Here is a 14211-nt window from a genome sequence, read left to right on the forward strand (position 1 = left end):
TGTGCAAATAAAAAATAAATAAAAAATGCAGATACAAGATGAATCTAAAAAACTTGAGAAGGATCGACAATTAATATTTATAAAAAATTTAAATTAATAAATATGAAACAAAAAAACAATATGATTGTGCAATAAAGTGCAAAAAAAGTGTGCAATAATATAGAGTCCAAAGTACATGTGAAGAAAATGTGCCAAAAAAATTATTTGGAAAAAATGTGTCAGTGGGGAGCCGGGTGACGTAATTTCCGGTTGCGGCTGAGATTGGAAGTACTGTATTCTGTTTACACAACGCTGTTCGTTATATTTCAAATTGTGAGTTATTATATGTTTTTTAAACATATTTATTATTAATACTGCACTATGGAGTCCTCCTCTCTTCCCTTATGCTACTGAGTGCACTACCCTGTGATTGTGATCCCGCCATGGAGGACCTGGGAATCGATCGACCTGGAAATTTTTAAAGCGTCGCCTGTGGATATTTCTAAAGTACCCTAGTGTATCGCCATTCCACAAGTGTGCACAATTTTAAAGCATGACATGTTAGTTATGTATTTACTCAGCATAATATCATCTTTAAATATACAAAAAAATGTGTCTAACTTTACTGTTTTTTTTTTAATTCATGAAAGTGTATTTCTTCCAAAAAAAATCCATTTGAAAGCAAATACAGTGTGATATAAAATATTGCAACAACCACAATTTTATTCTCTAGGGTAAAAACAACAACAAAAAAGATCCATAGGCTGTGCACTGAACAAAGCAAAATGGAGTCCTTATATTTGATCAAATTTCTCTGAGCAACACCCCAGTGATTCACACAATTGCAAGTGCCCACCACTGTAATAACTGTCCGCTTACTAGAAGGCAAGCACAAAGAGCATTCGGCTATAGCCCAGCCGGGGCCTTTGGCTTGCATGCAGAGTGGAAAAACCAGGATTGAACCAGGAAGCTGAATGACCAGCTGGATAACCCCCACCGTATCATAGAAGTCTGTGACCATAGGTAGAATAACTCAAGGAAAAAAGAAGAATACGGACCATAGCGTAATACCATCTGTATATTTTAATAAATAAAAGTATTGCATTAATATTTAAGTAAAATATTGCATAAAAAGTTACCGGCCGGCACATACTGGAGCCTGTCTTCCTCTGAAGCAGTGTGGTGACGTCAATACGCCGCACCCAGACACGTTTCATCACAGTCTGACTTTTTCAATGGGGACTGTGACGAAACGCATCTGGGTGCGGCATATTGACGTCACCATGCTGCTTCAGAGGAGGCTGGGCTCCTGTATGTGCCAGCTGGCAACTTCTTATGCAATATTTCACTCAACTATATGTAAGTGCAATACTTGTATTTATTAAAATATACAGACGGTATTACGCTATGGTTTATATTGTTTTTTCCTTGAGTTATTCTACCTATGGTCACGAACAAGTGCAGACAAAAAAGCTTTGGCTATCCTTCTCCTTTTTTAAGGTAGAATACAAAACCTAAATTATATAATGTGCAGAATCAGGAAATCTAAAAAAAATTTAAAAAAATGCTCTTGGAATGAAAGATCATGAAGAAAAAGATTCAAGTGGTGAACTCATATACATCTATACACAACATCAGCATGCCAAAGAGGATTCCTTACTGGCACAGTATGACAATATGACCTGGAGATTGTAAATGTTTTTTGTCAGAAGCAAGTCATCTCTCCTCTGTGTTAACTGTGTACCATCTTCAGAAAAAGTGTTTATTTGGGTAAATAAGTATTAGAAAACAAGATTACAGCAATCCTTTTTAAACAAATGGGGGTGTAAAATTTGTTCCAGAAATTCTACATGTGGTATCTAAACAGGAAAACAAATATTCAAGGATCTTTCCTGTCCCCATTTCAATAATAACAGCCAGGCAACAAATGCTTTATAAAAAGACAGATGGTGTTTCTTTTGTCAGTAAATTTGTTTTCTGAAGGATATTTCCATAAAGATGAGGTGACATCCGGGCATATAAAAACGGCAGTGTCTGAAACAGGTCAGCATAGCTCCCAACTATCCCTGATTTTGAGGGACTGTCCTTGATTTGGAACAATGTCCCTCTGTCCCTCTTTCCTCCTCATTTGTCCCTCATTTTGGTCTGATCAATATAGCTGTATATAAAATGCACTTTTTATCTATCAAAAGGTGTTTCCCAGTGCTAAGCCTTTCATCTGTTTTTGAAATTGATGCATTTATAAATTCCAAGAGCCAATATAAAGGAATAGTAGTGGTAAAAAAAAAAAGCACTTGTGGGTTTAACCAATCTTGTTTTTTTTGTACAATTCTCCTTTGAAGGGGCACGGTAAGGGGTGTGTCCTATGCCTGCATACTTTTGCTGATAGGTGTCCCTCATTCCCATCTCAAAAATTTGGGAGGTAGGGGCGTGGTGACCGGACTCCATGATGGACACTTAGCCCTGGAGCTCCGCTCGCCTACCGGAGATAATCCGAATCCATCAGTGTCCACCGGTGCCATCCACAGCCCTAAACACCACCATCCAGCCGGCTGTCACCCGCTGCACTGACTGAGGATGACGAGGAAAAGAAAGAAGCCCCAGCAGCCGCAAAAACTGGACAGCTTCCTCATCCATCCCGGGCGCGGGCTTCAACAAAATGACGGTGGTGCCAGGGACACACGGCCGGATTACAGGCCCGGAGTGCAGCCCAATAGCCATGATCTGCCCTCAGACACCATCCGCCCGGCCTTACAGTCCAGTGAGTCCTCCTCTGGGACATCCAGCCCCACCACGCAGAGCCAAGTAAAATCCAAGCCTGTCCCTGAGATCCTCCCTACAGTCTGATATGTTTAAAGGGTTAAACGAATGCCAGAGAGAAGTTCAAGCCCTGGGGCACAGAGTCCACCAAGTAGAAACCAAGATGGATGAATATACATCCTCATACAATACAATGGAGGAGGCACACACAGCGCAGGGAGAAGACATAGAGTGGATAAAAGACAAAATGGCGGACCCCGAGGACAGGTCCAGGAGGAAAAATCTCAAACTGAGGGGCATACCTGAATCTGTTCCCCCTAACCAGCTCCTGCAATATGCCCAGACCCTGTTTTCTACTCTGTTACCAGGGGCAACAGCGCAGGATCTCCTTGTGGACAGGATTCACAGGGTCCCTAAACCGTTGTTCCTCCCTGATGAGACTCCCAGAGACGTACTGCTGAGGGTACATTTCTACCACATCAAGGACCAAAACTTACAGGCCTCATGCAAGCAGAGAGACAGCCACAATCAGACTGCTGCTGGATTTATCCAGGCACACACTACAACGCCATCACAAACTGCTGACTATCACTAAAGCACCGAGGAACCACAACATCCTCCACCAATGGAAATATCCTGCTACCCTTACTATAACTCACAACGGGAGCACCATATCTGTGTCCAAATTGGAAGAAGGGATGGGCGTCTTACGCCAATGGGGTATAATTCCCGATCAACCTGCCCAACAACCACCTCTCTCAGGCTTACAACCCATGCAAAACGACTGGCAGGGGGTGTCCCACAAGCTCTGTTCTAAAAAGAAAACCGGTGGTAACGCATGACTCCAAGCCACAATTATACACGAATATCTCTGGGGTCGAGATATTGCTGTTTGAATCTCCTTTACACCCCTCTCCTATCAGTAGCAGCTACGACTGCACGAGAATCAGTTTATGGATCCATTTCTTATCCTTACCCAGTTGACTTTTTTTGTTCTTTTTTGTTCTTCGTATTGTTTACTTGATATTCACAGATCTGCCAGAAATGACGTGACCACGGTTATTGGAGAAGTTAAGACCCAGCTACCCTCCCAGCACAGCATGACATCATCTAAGCGCGAATCCCATGGGAACAGTAAGTACCCGCACGACATCACATGAACTCTCTCATTTCTATTACAATGATGATCAAATTTCTATCACTTTATGCCAGGGGGTAAAATCACCCAGTGAAGCGATTCTCCGTGTAGAATGAAGCCACTTAATAAGGGGCAGACATTCTTTGCGTACAAGAAATGCATTTCCAGCTACACAAATCACTGCAATGCTCGCATAAAGACTTCCCGTTTGTATATTTGGCCTGTACACATGACAGCAAAAAAGGAGGTGTCTTACTTGCCATCAAGAACTTTCTCTCCTTCCAACCCAAAGACACTGTTCTTGACGAAGAAGGCAGGCACATAATTGTTACAGGGGACATAAACTCCAAACCATACACGATCGCTATGGTGTACGCCCCCAACTCACACCAAATCCGCTTTATAAAAAAAGTTCTCATCAAAGCAAACTCCATATGGCAACCTTTTGATATGCAGAGACTTTAACACAAAAAGTTGGGAGGTATGGGTCAGGTTGGATGTCAAGAAAGGTATTGGGTAGTGAGTTGGGCTAAAGTACACCAATGTCATGGTCTAGTTTAGGTCTAGCTTGAGGGTGGGCAATGCAGAGGGGACACTCATAATCAGTGAAGAAAGGCTCCCGTACACTGGTGACCAAAAAGCAAAAATGTCACCCTATATTGGTGGTCAATGGGAGAAGGTTGCACTTACAATGTTTGTCAGTTGGAGAAAGAATGTTCCCCTTACATTTGTGGTCAGTGGAAGCAGGGCACCCTTCCAATATGGTTCAGCTGGAGTAATAATAAACTTTACATTGGTAGTCAGTGGTGGAAAGATTGCCCCTGTACATTGGTGCCTAATTGTAAAAGATTCCCCTATATAGAAGGCCCTCCCTTATATTACTTGAGTTTTGCAGAAGGAGCTCCCATTACAATGGTAGTGAATGGAAATAATGCCTCCTTAAATGGGTTGGAGTTGGGTTCATTAGAATGGTTAAATAAAAATCAAGAAAAATCCATGCTAGGTGTTTTTCAACAAGCTGTCCCTCAAGGCAGCGGCCACTTGTTTCTGTCGAAAAATAGACTTAGTGGCAGGATCTTACCAGCTGAAAATAAAGGAAGGAAAGCCTACAAAAGAAAACAAATTCAACCATCACATCTAAGAAATAGGTGTACGGAGATACTCTTTGACAACACCATTGTTTGGAGAGTATATAAGTCATTGGTAGTAAAACGCGTCGGATTTGGCTGTTACTGACGACACCACGCTTACCAAGCTGCTACTCACAGCGTTCCTCTCTCACAAGTTGACAGTCTGCTGGTCTGTCTGTTACAGCGTGATGAATGTGCTTACTCCATTATGAACAGTAGTTTTACCAGAACGAGCGCTCCCGTCTTATAACTTGCTTCTGAGCATGCGCGGATTTAAAACTTAGTTTTAGCCCACACACAATCATTTTTTACAACCCGAAAAACGACATAGTTTAAAATGACGTTAAAAAATGCAGCATGTTCAAATTTTTTTTTGTCGTTTTTCAGAACCCAAAAATTATGTGTAGCCCACACACGATCATTTAAAAAGACATTTTTCAAAATTGACATTTTTTTCATGCCGAAAAATGATCGTGTGTATGCGGCATCACAGTCATAATACAAAAAAAAATAAAAAAAATCGCTGATGGCTGGCATTACCAGTGAAAAAAAAAATGATTATTTAAAAATGCAATAAAATTATCCCCTATTTTGTAGATGCTATAACTTCTGCGCAAACCGATCAATAAACGCTTATTGCAATTTTTTTACCAAAAATATGTAGAAGAATACGTATCGGCCTAAACTGAGGAATTTTTTTTTTATTGGGGATATTTATTATAGCAAAAAGTTAAAAATATTGCATTTTTTTCAAAATTGTAGCTCTATTTTTGTATATAGCGCAAAAAATAAAAACCGCAGAGGTGATCAAATACCACCAAAAGAAAGCTCTATTTGTGGGAAAAAAAGGACGTCAATTTTGTTTGGGAGCCACGTTGCACGGCCGCACAATTGTTAGTTAAAGCGACGCAGTGCCAAATCGTAAAAAGTGGCCTGGTCATTGACCAGCAAAATGGTCCGGGGCTTAAGTGGTTAAACAAAGACATAGATGAGTGGAAATTCCCAATTAGTCCTGCACCAGGCAGACCATCAATCCACCTGAGAAACATGCATGCGGAAAATGCACCCTTTTTTTCCCCTTATTTATAATGGACATTATTCTGTCCTATTGCTGTCCTATATGTAGCGCCCCCTTTCTTTCAGTATGGGCACTACGCTACAGTTAGTGGGGAATGGGAGAGTTATTTTGCTCCCATTCATGATTTGTTAGATTTTTGGGCTGCTTTCATTCCTGAACTGTCCTGTGGGTCAGTCTGCACTTCAGGGGTGCCGATCCCACCCCTGGGCGACAGGTGGCGCTAGAGGGGTTCTGGCAGAGCAATTTTCCCCAGCAGCCAATTGGAGGAGTTTTCCCTTGTGGGGCATGCTGGGGGAGAGTATATCTGTGGCAGACACCATTTTTGTTGGTTCTTCGCGGGTTCCAGGTTCCGGGTGCGGCACCTACCTTTTGGGTGTGCGCATCCAACAGACCCCGGCGATATGGCCTACTAGGCCGGGGTCGCATGCTACGCGGAGCTCCATGTTGCTGTAAGGGGCCCCAGTGACTTACTGGGTCCCCAGCTCTACTGAGGAGATCCCAGGCTGTATGCTGTTCGATGCGGGGTCGGCTTGAGGAGAACCCAGAGGCAGGTTGTCCAATAGGGCTTGAACGAACCATCAGGGATCTGGTGACCGGGACATTGACAGGTACACTTTGCTGTCATCCGGTGACCCTGACTTCATTTACTGGGAGGATTCACTCAATCCGTACAGCTCATCCAAGTATTAGACCTGTGGCAGAGGTCCCCAGAGCCGGGTCTGTGGCAGAGGCCTGTTCCTCCCAGCAATCTAAAGTGACACTTCGGCTGCCAGGCTCGTGGCAGGAGTCTGTCCGGGGGCACTTCTCCCACTCTGGCTGGAGTGGCGATGAACTGTAACTACTACTACTGTGCTACTGAGAGCAGGATTGCTCTTTCTCATATCCAGGCCTGATACCGCAAAGTTCTCTATCGCTTCATCAACCTTTTCTCTCTACCTCATGTTGATGTTGGTCATGTTGGGCCGAGAATAAAGCATTCAAAAAAACTTCATTTATTGACTGGACATTCGCTCACTAATCTACTCATCAACTTCACCCCTAGACAACAGTAAGGGGTAACTTAATATGCCGATCCCAACAACAATCAGCGGCTCCTGAGGGGGTAGCGCTACATATATAATTAGAATTTCTGCCCGGAACTTTAATTTTCTTTAGTTTATGTTTGCCATCAATAGTCATATCTGTAATGTTGGATCTGTAACTATTATTTTTAGAATATATTTGCCGGCTAGTGTGTTTTTATTTACTGTCCTCCAGCTAGAACCTTTGGGGATTCATATTGTTGAAGTACTTGCAATCTTTAGCTGGGTTACATCTAGATGGTGAAAGAACTCTGCATTAAAAACAATTACCATGCTTTCAATATTGTTTATTTTTCCCTTTTCATTCTTTGTTGTGTATCACTGCTGATTCCCTGCAGCCTCTTTGTAGCTGCTGCATGGCAATTCTCAAGGTAGATTTCCTGGTGATAACAACAGTAGAACATGCCTGTGCACTGTAAATCTGCACATTTATTTGTAGTCTGTTTGCAACTGAGAGACAGGGACAATGATATGTCACCCCATAACAGCAAGTGTCTTAACAAGGATCCTCACTGCAGGCTCACCAATATTATTTCAGAGAAAGATATTGCTTTTTAGAACCAGCAGTCGACTCTCCTGTAATAGCAATTGGCGCGGCTTACTAGGTTTGATTTCTATTACTAGTAGTGAGAGGGGACACCTTCCTCCCGCCGGCTTCCTTGGCTCTCTCTGGCTCTCCCATCCCACCGGTAGATCCAAGTGACCATCCGGCACATCCACTGGCTGGCCAGACAGCCAAGCAAAGCTGGGACCCGCTTTGATTGGCCGTTGGTAACAGTAAACTGGAAGCGATGACATAACATCATCTCCAGTTTACTCGGAAACCATCGGCACCAGTTTTTAAAAATTGGAAGCGTTCAAAAATACTGATCTTGGTGTTTTGAATGCTTTTAAAAGCAAAGGAGGGATCTGGGGTCTTATAGACCCCAGATCTTTCCATAAAAAGTACCTGTCACATGCCTAGTGCGGTCACAAGGATGTTCACATTCCTTGAGACTGCAATAAAGGTGCCAAGAAAAAAATAAAACAATTAAGGCGAAAGCACTTGTCAGTCCTGCAAGCACGCACACAGCAATCGTCCCATACATGTATAGTACCACCGTGAACGTCATATCGTGGGCAGTAATTCTAGCACCAGCAGACCTCCTGTGTAAATCCAAAATGGTAACCTGTAAAGGCTTTTAACCACTTGACGTCTGCGCTATAGCCAAATGACGGCTACAGTGTGGACCTGAATTTACGGGAGGCCGTCAATAGACGCGCTGTGATCACCAGTCACTGAGACTCTTACAGATCCGAGTAAGGGGCCGGTCTCGGCCCCTTACCACATAATCACCTGTCAGCCAATGACAGCCGATCACGTGATGTAAACAAAGCTCAGTAATTGTTTTTTTTTTTTCTACTCACGCTGACAGAGTGAGGAGAAAAAAAAAAGCCAATTTTGTGTAAGGGACATCGGTCCCCAGTGGAAGAGGCACATCCGCCTCATCAGTGCCCACCAGTATCACCTGCCAGTGCCACCTGCCAGTGCACACAGTTCCCACCAGTGCAATAAAGTGCCACCTATTAATTCCCACCAGTGGTGCCAATCAGTGCCACCTAGCAGTGCTGCCTATCAATCTCACCTACCAGTGCCCATCAGTGCCACCTATCAGTGCCCTTCAGTGCCACCTATCAGTGCCACCTATCAATGCCACCTATCAATGCCCTTCAGTGCCTACCAGTGCTGCCTATCAGTGCCACCTATCAGTGCCCACCAGTGGCGCCTATCAGTGCCCATCAATGAAGGAGAAAAATTACCCGTTTGCTAAATTTTATAACAAAATATAAAACGGTTTTATATATTTTTTTTACAATTCTGCCTTTTTTATTTATTTAACAAAAAAAAAAAAAAAAAAACTGCAGAGGTGATCAAATACCACCAAAAGAAAGCTCTATTTGTATGAAAAAAAAAGGATATAAATTCATTCATATCATTTGGATACAGTGTTGTATGACCGCGCAATTGTCATTCAAAGAGTGAGAGCACTGAAAGCTGAAAATTGGTCTGGGCAGGAGGGAGGTTTAAGTGCCCAGTAAGCAAGTGGTTAGAGTGTCGCCTGTGGAAAATAAAACTTACATTGTTTGCACAGCGTGCTCAATTTTAAATCAGCTGGGACAGAACAAATGTAGATGGGGGGGAGCGTACCGATTTTAGTCTCGCCAAGGACAACACAAATCACCACTATGAAAAGGGAGAATATGAGTATGCATATCACCAAACCTCCATGGAGCAATGGTCCTGGCTTCCAGCTAGGATATTATATAGGATGTATTTTTCTTGAATTCTTTGTTATGTTAGGCTGCCACCTAGTGGCAAATGTTTGAAAATTCATCTTACTAATTTTCCATTGTTCTATAAAAAGTATCTGCAAGTTCATACAAGGTCAAACTCATTTATTAATTATTATGATGACCCATGCTAATGACTAATATGCCCACGCTGCTGATTTCTATAATCTTGGTTATAATGCACACAGCTAAAAATACAACTGATAATACTACATTTATGACACATATTTTTTGGAAAAGCATGTGCTTAAAGGCGAAGTTCAACTTTTTCAGAAAAAAGCTTATGTAGTCAAGGGGTCCCTGTAGATAGAGGGGTCCCAAGCATCTGAAGGGACATAAATGGCTTACAGGTAAAACAATACAATTAATGATCATTTTACAAAGCTGTTTTTAATATATTTTTAGGGCCCCTTGGCTGCATAGGTTATTTTCTGCCCCGGAGGATTTGGCTGCCAAATGACCTGGCCACTTTTTTCGATTCGGCACTGCATCGCTTTAACTGACAATTGTCCGGTCGTGCGACGTGGCTCCCAAACAATTTTTTGTAAATAAGTAATTTGTCTCCTTCACTGATGTGCGCTGATAGGCTGGATTATTGGGCACTGATGACACAGCACTGAAGAGCACTGATGAGGCGGCACCGATAAGGAGGCCCTAATTTGCAGCACTGATGGGCACTGATAGGCTGCAATGATGGGCACTGATAGGTGGCACATATGGGCGAACCACATACATTACAGATTTGTAAAGTATGTAAAATTTGTCACCCACTCAAAAAATTATATTATATTCTTAGCAATGTAGCACCTTGTAGTATGGAGTGCTAGTGTAAATAGGTTTTGTGATAGTGTAGGTAAATTTGGCCTGGCTAAGAATCTGGGTCAGGGTGACTCAGGGAGGCTGAATGACTCATCAGGCAGCCACTGGTATCTCCCCCTACTTTCTGGGACCTTGGAGAAGCTTTCAAAGGAATGAAAGGGGTGTTAGGAGGAGCTGCCTGGAGTATTGAGGGGGGCCCTAGCCAATCCCCAGCAAATGGGTCAGCAGTGGGTAGGCCCCTCATAAATACTTATGGTTAGGCCTACAGGGGCAGTGTGGAGTTTGGATGGAACCTAGAGATGGATTGCTGAGAAGGCCAACGGTGGTCCTTGAGGGTAACCCCCTAGTCTAGGGAAGGGGAGATGACCCTGGGCCTGGGGCTCAGGTGCTGAAGGGATCCTCTTAAGACAAATGGAGTAGTCCTGTCCAGAAGAACAGGAGCAAGAGTGAGGACAGCAGGAGCCAGCAAGCATGTCCAGGAGATCTCCAGTGAGAAGACAGCCAGGTGGCTGGTGAGTGTGGCAGTCTAGGATGACTGTGGGAAGTAGCCGGGAGGGCTAGTGAAATGGGCATCTGCTAGCCAGGTGGGCTAGCAGTGCCTGCTGCTGGGATCAGTAGCCACAGGAATGTAGCTGGACTTTTTCTCTACACACAGAGCTCAGGGGTGCAGGATAAACAGAGTGCAGAATTCAGGGGTGCGTGACGTACAGAGTGCAGAGTTCAGGGGTGTGCGATGTACAGAATGCAGAGTTCAGGGATGCGGAATGAACAGAGGATAGAGGGAGGGATGGATTGATAGAGGGAGGTAGAGATGGATGGATGGATATAAGGAGGGATAGAGGGAGGGACGGATGAAGGGATGGAAAGAGGGATTGAGGGATAGAAAGAGAGATGCATTGATGGAAGGATGGATGGGGGGATGGATGGATGGATGGAGAGAGGGGTGGATGGAGGGAGGGAGGGAAAGAACACACAGACATCCTGTCCCAGTGCTGCTCTTCTAACTTTCTGTATCACACACTGTGAAGACAGCCTCTGCTCTCTCACTTCTGGCACAAGCTGTTTCTTTAGACTCACAGGCTCACTGCAGAGGCTGAGAAATGATCTGCCTGCGTCTTGAAATCCATCCTCCATAGCAGGCTGTGTTCTATCCACTCATTTCCTGTCGCCCTCCTATTGATCTGCCAGCACCTCCTCCTGAATCTGATACAGCTTAGCTTAGAATTCAAATCAGGTTGTGGTGACCGGGGAGGGTGAGCCCCACGGCCACACACATGCGCTTGATGGTTAGCTACTTGGTTCTTGGGGCTAGGAGCCCAGGGTCAGGTGGTATTAACCCTTAGTGAGGGCCAGATGGTATTAACCCTCTCTGTCACGTGACGCCACTGTAGTCTTGGAATACCCCGGGAAACTACAGCTCCGGGGGCCTCCGTATCCCCGCTAGTTAGGATGGTAATAACACAGTCCACAACAGGGGTTAAAACAACAAAGGCTTTACTGGCATGAAGGCAGGTGTCAAAATCTTCACAGCGTTTAAACAGAGTGTCAAAATGTTCTGCAGGCAGTCTCTGGATCACACGGCTGATAATGCTTGAGCTTAGCTGATCATATATATATATATACTCGGCTGCAAAAGCCGGATTAGTAATTCAGGGCCTATGCTTAACTAGGCTGAAAAATAGATACACTTACTGAAGTGTCTGTAGACTTGAGGCTTTTCGCCAGAATAACGGATTGATCCGATAAATGAGCTGAAGTACTGGTTCTGTAATGTTTAGGGATACTCCACTCTTTGCTGTATTTTCTCCTGACCTGGAGGCTTCTGGCCTGCACTTCTTCTCTGACTGTGTTTTGCTCTGCTCTGCCAGGAACTGTGTATAGTCTAGACTGGCTTAAACAGGAAGTACAATCCCTTATAAGGGCCTGATCAGACTGAAGCCCATTGGTTGAGAGCTGTGGATCATAGAGACTGACCTGTAGTATAACACAACACAATAAGGTCTTGTCTAGCACTTTAGTCCTCCCGACTCTAATACACTCTGACTGAACATGAGATGGTAATACACTCTGACTGAACATGAGATGGCTGACTAAAACCTCTTAAAGCTATACACACCTAATAAACGTATTATCAACCATAACAGTATAAATCACATCATAACTAGCTGAGTCCCTGCAGGGGAGACCCCACAAGCCGAGGGCCTCAATCTGACAGGGCCTACAGCAAATACCTGTACTGGGACACCACAAGGCCGGCTGGGAAAGAGGGTGTATACAATGCTTTCTTATTGGATGAGGAAGCAGCAGAGAGGCTGTATATCAATCCGCCTCTGAAATCAGGCTGCCGGGTCTAACTAAAGATTATTGGCTTATGCGGCTGAAGCAGCTATATCCCTCCACAGGAAAAAAAGAGTCCACAGCCTTCTGGCATCAATAGAGGATGTGCAGGTACAAAATAAAATAAAAATAGTGACATATGCAAGTAGCGGCATCTGAATTTTAACCTACCAGCTTACGCAGATATACTGTGGCAGGTGGGCTATCCTGTGTGAGCCGACGTACATGTACGTTGGCCCGGGCAAGGTGGATAGCGAGCTCACGCGGATGTCCGCCAGCAACCCACGATCGCAGTGAGGAAAGGGGGAACTGTAAACAAGGCGATTCATCGTTCTGCCTAGTGACATAAAAGATCTACAGTTCCCAGTGATCTCTGTCATGTTCCAGTTAGCTCATCCCCCCTACAGTTAAAACACACTACTTAACTTCTTGATCGCCCCATAGTTTTAACCCCTTCCCTGCCAGTGTAATTTTTACATTGATCAGTGAGTGCATTTTTTATAGCACTGATCAATGTAATAATGTCACTGGTCCCCAAAAAGTGTAATTTGGGGTCAGATTTGTCTGCCTCAATCCCGAAAAAATTACCATTACCAGTAAAAAAAAAGAATAAAAGTCCCTAAATATATCCCGTAGTTTGTAGACGCAATAACTTTTGCGCAAACCAATCAATATACACTTATTGCAATTTATTTACCAAAAATATTGTCTTCTGGTGCCGTCAATCAAATCCAATGACCCGTGCACTGGGGGCGGGGCCAAGTCCAGCAAACGTGTCTATGGAGGCAAATGCTGGACACGGGAGCACGCCGCAAGGTAACCCGGGATAGCACTCCTCCTAGGGGGGGTTATCCGATGCGGGGAGGAGCCACGATAGCTGCCGAGGGCCCCCAGAAGTCGAGGATCGGGGACACTAAAGGAAGCTTTACAATGACTTTAAGGGGACAAATCCTTTTGGGGCTGAAGTGGTTAAGCACACCCAAGCTCCCACCAGGCGCGGCCCCTGCCAGGGATAGACTTGGTCCTGGGACAGTGTCCTCAGTCCGGGGACTGTCCCCAGAAACCGGGGACGTCTGGTCACCGGAGGAGGAGGAGGTATGACATTTTTTTTCGAGGGCTCCTGGTTATTTGCTGCTGCATACTGTAGGTAAGTTTTGTCATGTCTGGCAGAATACATTTGTATTCATCACAGCCCGGGCTGCATACAGGGAATATGGTGGGTTCAATGGTCAGCGCAGCTAACACTGATGGAGGGGCCTACTACATACTATCCACCGCCGTACACTATGCACTTCTTTCCTGCACATACTACCCACCGCTGCACAGTCTGCACTCCTCTCCTGTGTCATACGTCATATGAGGTTGCACCTTTAAAAGCCACTAGGGTGTCACTGGGGACCCAATGCGCGTGAGGCACCTGCGATTGCCCAGTAACTAAGCAGGACAGTGGATCTGTGTGTGTAAACACACAGATCCACGTCCTGTCAGGGAGAGGGGACAACCATCGGTCACCTCCCCCAGTCACTCCCCTCCCCCCTCAGTAAGAATCACTTCCTA

Source organism: Rana temporaria, chromosome 4, assembly GCF_905171775.1.
Source record: "Rana temporaria chromosome 4, aRanTem1.1, whole genome shotgun sequence".
NCBI lineage: Eukaryota > Metazoa > Chordata > Amphibia > Anura > Ranidae > Rana > Rana temporaria.